The sequence below is a fragment of the Salmo salar genome, chromosome 02 (assembly GCF_965601325.2).
Source record: "Salmo salar chromosome 02, fSalSal1, whole genome shotgun sequence".
Lineage (NCBI taxonomy): Eukaryota > Metazoa > Chordata > Actinopteri > Salmoniformes > Salmonidae > Salmo > Salmo salar.
The window spans coordinates 86,117,211-86,123,477 of NC_138292.1; the positions used below are offsets into that span (position 1 = coordinate 86,117,211).

A 6,267-nucleotide genomic window follows, 5' to 3' on the forward strand; every position below is an offset into this window, starting at 1 on the left:
ACAGCACCCAGCTCTTTATTACACACACACCAGAATTATGTATTTCATTCTGATTGCCATGTGAGTGGTCCCCCCCCCCAAAAAAAACATCTGTGAAAATAAATGAATGAGACAACTGTACCAAAAACTAATCAAAGTTTATGTATTAAAATCTTAAATATTGTCAGGTTGGTTTTCACAGCTGTTTCACAAGGTGTTCATTATTGTAAGGTTTCCTTTGATGGTATTTATTTGTTCCACATTATTCATTGTTGTATCCTAGAACCTACAATAGAGACATATATATATATTCAACCACAAGGGTGTACTAATGAGCAACGCGAGATCTATTTGTTTCTATCATAATAGAGGACTAGTGAAATGATATTATTTCAGCGTAGATGACGGAAGTTCAGGTTAAAATGAAAACATGACAGCCAGACAAGCCAGTGTATGAATTAAATGGATTTCCATATGAATGGAGTGGAAATTAGCTCACCTCCTGGTCTGTAGGGTAAGTAACTTTAATGTGTCAAGCAGATTACACGTTTTCTTTGCCATTTACGAAACGTAGCAACGTTTAAGACATGGATTTCATGTTGAAATGTTAACAAGGTACCAAAGAAATAGTTTGAATTAATGTTTTCATTTTATTAGCTAAACAAAACTTGTTTAAACAGCAAAATTGTAGTGGAAATCAGCCTTGTTTGCATAGCGATGATGAAAAGAACGTCATTTAGGCTGTAATGATCTCCAAAATTCTAATTATTAGGTCATCACACCGTTGATATAGCAACGGACGCTAATAGTTTATCCAATCCCATTGTGACGTAGAGGGGGACACTATTTGGCGCGACAGGCCCTTGTTTCCATAGAGACCATATATAACCAGAAAGGTAGGCTACATACAGTAAGGCTGCATATTTAAGCAATAAGGCCAGAGGGGACGTGGCATATGGCCAATATACCAAAGACTGATCTTAGGCACGACGCAAAGCGGAGAGCCTGGGGTATATTGGCCATATACCACAAACCCCCGAGGTGCCTTAGTGCTTTTATAAACTGGTTACCAACGTAATTAGAGCAGTAAAAATAAAATGTTTTGTCATACCCGTGGTAAACGATCTGATATACCACGGCTTTCAGCCAATCAGCACTCGAACCACCCAGTTTATGTAGTACATTCTCTCTCTCCCCCTCTCTCTCCACAGCGCCACCCCGTGGCCAGACATACACGCTGCAGCCTGGAGCTCCCAGTAGTGTGTTGTCATGGTTACCGGTTAGTCTGAATGCCAGGATGGATTCTGCTCCGTTCTATTCTGGGTTAGAGATTAAACCAAGACGACACAGAGACATCGTGACTGGATTAAATTCTATTTATTAACATTGAGAGAGAGAGCGAGAGAGAGAGAGAGCGAGAGAGAAAGGGAGGGAGGGAGCGGAAGAGAGGGAGGGAGCGGAAAAGAGGGAGGGAGCGGAAGAGGGAGGGAGCGGAAGAGGGAGGGAGCGGAAGAGGGAGGGAGCGGAAGAGGGAGGGAGAGAGTGAGAGTGAGAGGGAGGGAGCGGAAGAGAGGGAGGGAGCGGTAGAGAGAGGGAGAGAGTGAGAGTGAGAGAGAGGGAGGGGAGGGAGGGAGCGGAAGAGGGAGGGAAGAGGGAGGGAGCGGAAGAGGGAGGGAGCGGAAGAGGGAGGGAGCGGAAGAGGGAGGGAGCGGAAGAGGGAGGGAGAGAGTGAGAGTGAGAGGGAGGGAGCGGAAGAGAGGGAGGGAGCGGAAGAGAGAGGGAGAGAGTGAGAGTGAGAGAGAGGGAGGGGAGGGAGGGAGCGGAAGAGGGAGGGAGAGAGGGAGGGAGCGGAAGAGGGAGGGAGAGAGTGAGAGAGAGAGGGAGGGGAGGGAGCGGAAGAGAGGGAGGGAGCGGAAGAGAGAGAGAGCGCTGCTGTTATGAATCTCTGATTTGGTAGTATTGGAAAACAATGTGAATATCAGGTCAATAAAGCGTTGGACATTGGACATTGAACATTGAGAGAGGGTGTCAGTCAGGCAGTGGGGCTGGCTACTCTGGGGTCCTCTTTACTCCGTTTGTGTATCATATAGGCTGCTGCTGACAACGCTAGGACACCATAGGTAGCCAGGACAAACTAGAGAGATAGAGACAGAGAGAGGTTATGTCAGCAGTATAATACTCTTCTAGAGCTATGGCAGCAGCAGCTAGTGTGTGTGTATATATAAATATATATATATATATATATCTTACGTTGCGTCGGCCCTGTAGTGTGTAGCTGTTGAAATGTCTCCTCCAGCCAGTCAGGTTAACAGTAGCTGGAGCCTCCATACCAAACAACTGTCTCTGTTACACACACACACACACACACACACAGAGAGATAGATAGACACACAGACAGACACACAGACAGACAGGTGAGGACAATCTGAATGAACACATCTTGATGACATCACAGTGATTAGGTATTAGGGGATTCCATTAATCTGACCCAGGCTCCGTGTCTCATTGAGGGGATTCCATTAATCTGACCCAGGCTCCAGGGTAGGTGTCTCATTGAGGGGATTCCATTAATCTGACCCAGGCTCCAGGGTAGGTGTCTCATTGAGGGGATTCCATTAATCTGACCCGGTCTCCAGGGTAGGTGTCTCATTGAGGGGATTCCATTAATCTGACCCAGGCTCCAGGGTAGGTGTCTCATTGAGGGGATTCCATTAATCTGACCCAGGCTCCAGGGTAGGTGTCTCATTGAGGGGATTCCATTAATCTGACCCAGGCTCCAGGGTAGGTGTCTCATTGAGGGGATTCCATTAATCTGACCAAGGCTCCAGGGTAGGTGTCTCATTGAGGGGATTCCATTAATCTGACCCAGGCTCCAGGGTAGGTGTCTCATTGAGGGGATTCCATTAATCTGACCCAGGCTCCAGGGTAGGTGTCTCATTGAGGGGATTCCATTAATCTGACCCGGTCTCCAGGGTAGGTGTGTTTTGCACCGGGTGAAAGTGAATTGCATTAGTTTAGGAACCGGGCTGCTTCCCGGGTGTGAACCAGGTTCCCCGTTCAAAGCCCAGGACGAAGTCGGCTCAAAACATAAGTGCCGAAATTAAACACGTGGAGTGATGAGTAGGATTGTGTGTTAAGGGTCGACGGCAGAGGTGTGGTATTGGTTAAGGGTCGACGGCGGAGGTGTGGTATTGGTTAAGGGTCGACGGCGGAGGTGTGGTATTGGTTAAGGGTCGACGGCGGAGGTGTGGTATTGGTTAAGGGTCGACGGCGGAGGTGTGGTATTGGTTAAGGGTCGACGGCAGAGGTGTGGTATTGGTTAAGGGTCGACGGCGGAGGTGTGGTATTGGTTAAGGGTCGACGGCGGAGGTGTGGTATTGGTTAAGGGTCGACGGCGGAGGTGTGGTATTGGTTAAGGGTCGACGGCGGAGGTGTGGTATTGGTTAAGGGTCGACGGCGGAGGTGTGGTATTGGTTAAGGGTCGACGGCAGAGGGGTGGTATTGGTTAAGGGTCGACGGCAGAGGTGTGGTATTGATTAAGGGTCGACGGCGGAGGTGTGGTATTGGTTAAGGGTCGACGGCGGAGGGGTGGTATTGGTTACGGGTCGACGGCAGAGGTGTGGTATTGGTTAAGGGTCGACGGCAGAGGTGTGGTATTGGTTAAGGGTCGACGGCGGAGGTGTGGTATTGGTTAAGGGTCGACGGCGGAGGTGTGGTATTGGTTAAGGGTCGACGGCAGAGGTGTGGTATTGGTTAAGGGTCGACGGCGGAGGTGTGGTATTGGTTAAGGGTCGACGGCGGAGGTGTGGTATTGGTTAAGGGTCGACGGCGGAGGTGTGGTATTGGTTAAGGGTCGACGGCGGAGGTGTGGTATTGGTTAAGGGTCGACGGCGGAGGTGTGGTATTGGTTAAGGGTCGACGGCAGAGGGGTGGTATTGGTTAAGGGTCGACGGCAGAGGTGTGGTATTGATTAAGGGTCGACGGCGGAGGTGTGGTATTGGTTAAGGGTCGACGGCGGAGGGGTGGTATTGGTTACGGGTCGACGGCAGAGGTGTGGTATTGGTTAAGGGTCGACGGCAGAGGTGTGGTATTGGTTAAGGGTCGACGGCGGAGGTGTGGTATTGGTTAAGGGTCGACGACGGAGGTGTGGTATTGGTTAAGGGTTGACGGCGGAGGGGTGGTATTGGTTAAGGGTCGACGGCAGAGGTGTGGTATGGCAGAGGTGTGGTATTGGTTAAGGGTCGACAGCGGAGGTGTGGTATTGGTTAAGGGTCGACGGCGGAGGTGTGGTATTGGTTAAGGGTCGACGGCGGAGGTGTGGTATTGGTTAAGGGTTGACGGCGGAGGGGTGGTATTGGTTAAGGGTCGACGGCAGAGGTGTGGTATTGGTTAAGGGTCGACTGCAGAGGTGTGGTATTGGTTACGGGTCGACGGCGGAGGTGTGGTATTGGTTAAGGGTCGACGGCAGAGGTGTGGTATTGGTTAAGGGTCGACGGCGGAGGTGTGGTATTGGTTAAGGGTCGACGGCAGAGGTGTGGTATGGCAGAGGTGTGGTATTGGTTAAGGGTCGACGGCGGAGGTGTGGTATTGGTTAAGGGTCGACGGCGGAGGTGTGGTATTGGTTAAGGGTCGACGGCGGAGGTGTGGTATTGGTTAAGGGTCGACGGCGGAGGTGTGGTATTGGTTAAGGGTCGACGGCGGAGGTGTGGTATTGGTTAAGGGTCGACGGCAGAGGTGTGGTATTGGTTAAGGGTCGACGGCGGAGGTGTGGTATTGGTTAAGGGTCGACGGCAGAGGTGTGGTATTGGTTAAGGGTCGACGGCAGAGGTGTGGTATTGGTTAAGGGTCGACGGCGGAGGTGTGGTATTGGTTAAGGGTCGACGGCGGAGGTGTGGTATTGGTTAAGGGTCGACGGCGGAGGTGTGGTATTGGTTAAGGGTCGACGGCGGAGGGGTGGTATTGGTTAAGGGTCGACGGCAGAGGTGTGGTACGGCAGAGGTGTGGTATTGGTTAAGGGTCGACGGCGGAGGTGTGGTATTGGTTAAGGGTCGACGTCGGAGGTGTGGTATTGGTTAAGGGTCGACGTCGGAGGTGTGGTATTGGTTAAGGGTCGACGGCGGAGGTGTGGTATTGGTTAAGGGTCGACGGCAGAGGTGTGGTATTGGTTAAGGGTCGACGGCAGAGGTGTGGTATTGGTTAAATACATTGAACTAAAGTGCTAAAGAACACCAACATATAAAGTGCTGGTCCCATGTTTCATGAACTGAAATAAGAACATCTCAGACATTTTCCATACGCACAAAAAGCTTTATTTTATCACAAATGTGTTTATATCCCTGTTAGTGAGCATTTATCCTGTGCCCAGATAATCCATCCACCTGACAGGTGTGGCAAATCAAGAAGCTGATTAAACAGCATGGCCATCACACCAGTGCATCTGGTGCAGTTGACATTAAAAAGGCCACTAAAATGTGCAGTTTTGTCACACAACAGATGTCTCAAGTTGAAGGAGTGTGCAGTAATGTCAACCAGAGGTGTTGATGTTCATTATTCTACCATAAACCGCCTCCTATGTCGTTACAGATAATTTAGCAGTATATTTAGTCGTCTTATGGCTTGGATGTAGAAGCTGGGGAGGGGGGGGGGGGGTCACTCGGTTTACCGACCTTCACCTCGGTGATCAGATGACCGAAGCTCGTGAGCGGGATCCGTGTCTTTACCGGGGAAGTTGGCATGGCTGAGGAAACGGTTCACAACAAGATAACATTATTGGCTGAAGGTTAGGTTCATGTCACGTTCACTAGCCTGCTACAACACATGCAAATAACTAACCGGCGTTTCAAACCAGACAACAGTTAGAATACCATGAACACAGACTCATGCCACAATACACTCACCGTAACAGCTCGGTAAGGACACACCACTATCCTTCCTTACAAATTGTTTCGATATGTAACCTTTCTTCCGGTTTCATTTGATGGACAGTGTATGTACCCAGTCAGGCATTAACATTCAAAATCCCATCCAATGACAGTTACACAAGCGGCAATGTCGGATCCCAGCGTGTCTTCTCCTAAACAGCCAGCAGGTGGCGCCAGAAACACGCAGTTGAACAGAGAGCCGACAATGCTGCAGACATTTCATTCTAAAGGCCTTTAATGGCGTGGGACACATGTTTACATTCCCAGAGCAAGTTAAATAAACAGACAGTAACAGTAAACATTACACACACAAAAGTTTCAAAAGAGCATAAAGACGTTTAAAATGAAGAATTTCATTCCAAAACAC

General features: G+C 49.6%; 1 long non-coding RNA gene across 1 annotated transcript; it reads right to left on the reverse strand.

Annotated features, from left to right (window-relative positions):
• Positions 1-1,334: 1,334 nt before the first annotated feature.
• Positions 1,335-6,012, reverse strand: LOC106591602 (uncharacterized). Its single transcript, XR_006762955.2, has 4 exons — positions 5,877-6,012; positions 5,646-5,716; positions 2,230-2,322; positions 1,335-2,113 (listed from the first exon to the last, which is right to left on the reverse strand). It is a non-coding gene; the product is annotated as an uncharacterized LOC106591602 (long non-coding RNA).
• Between the last annotated feature and the right edge of the window lie 255 nt (positions 6,013-6,267).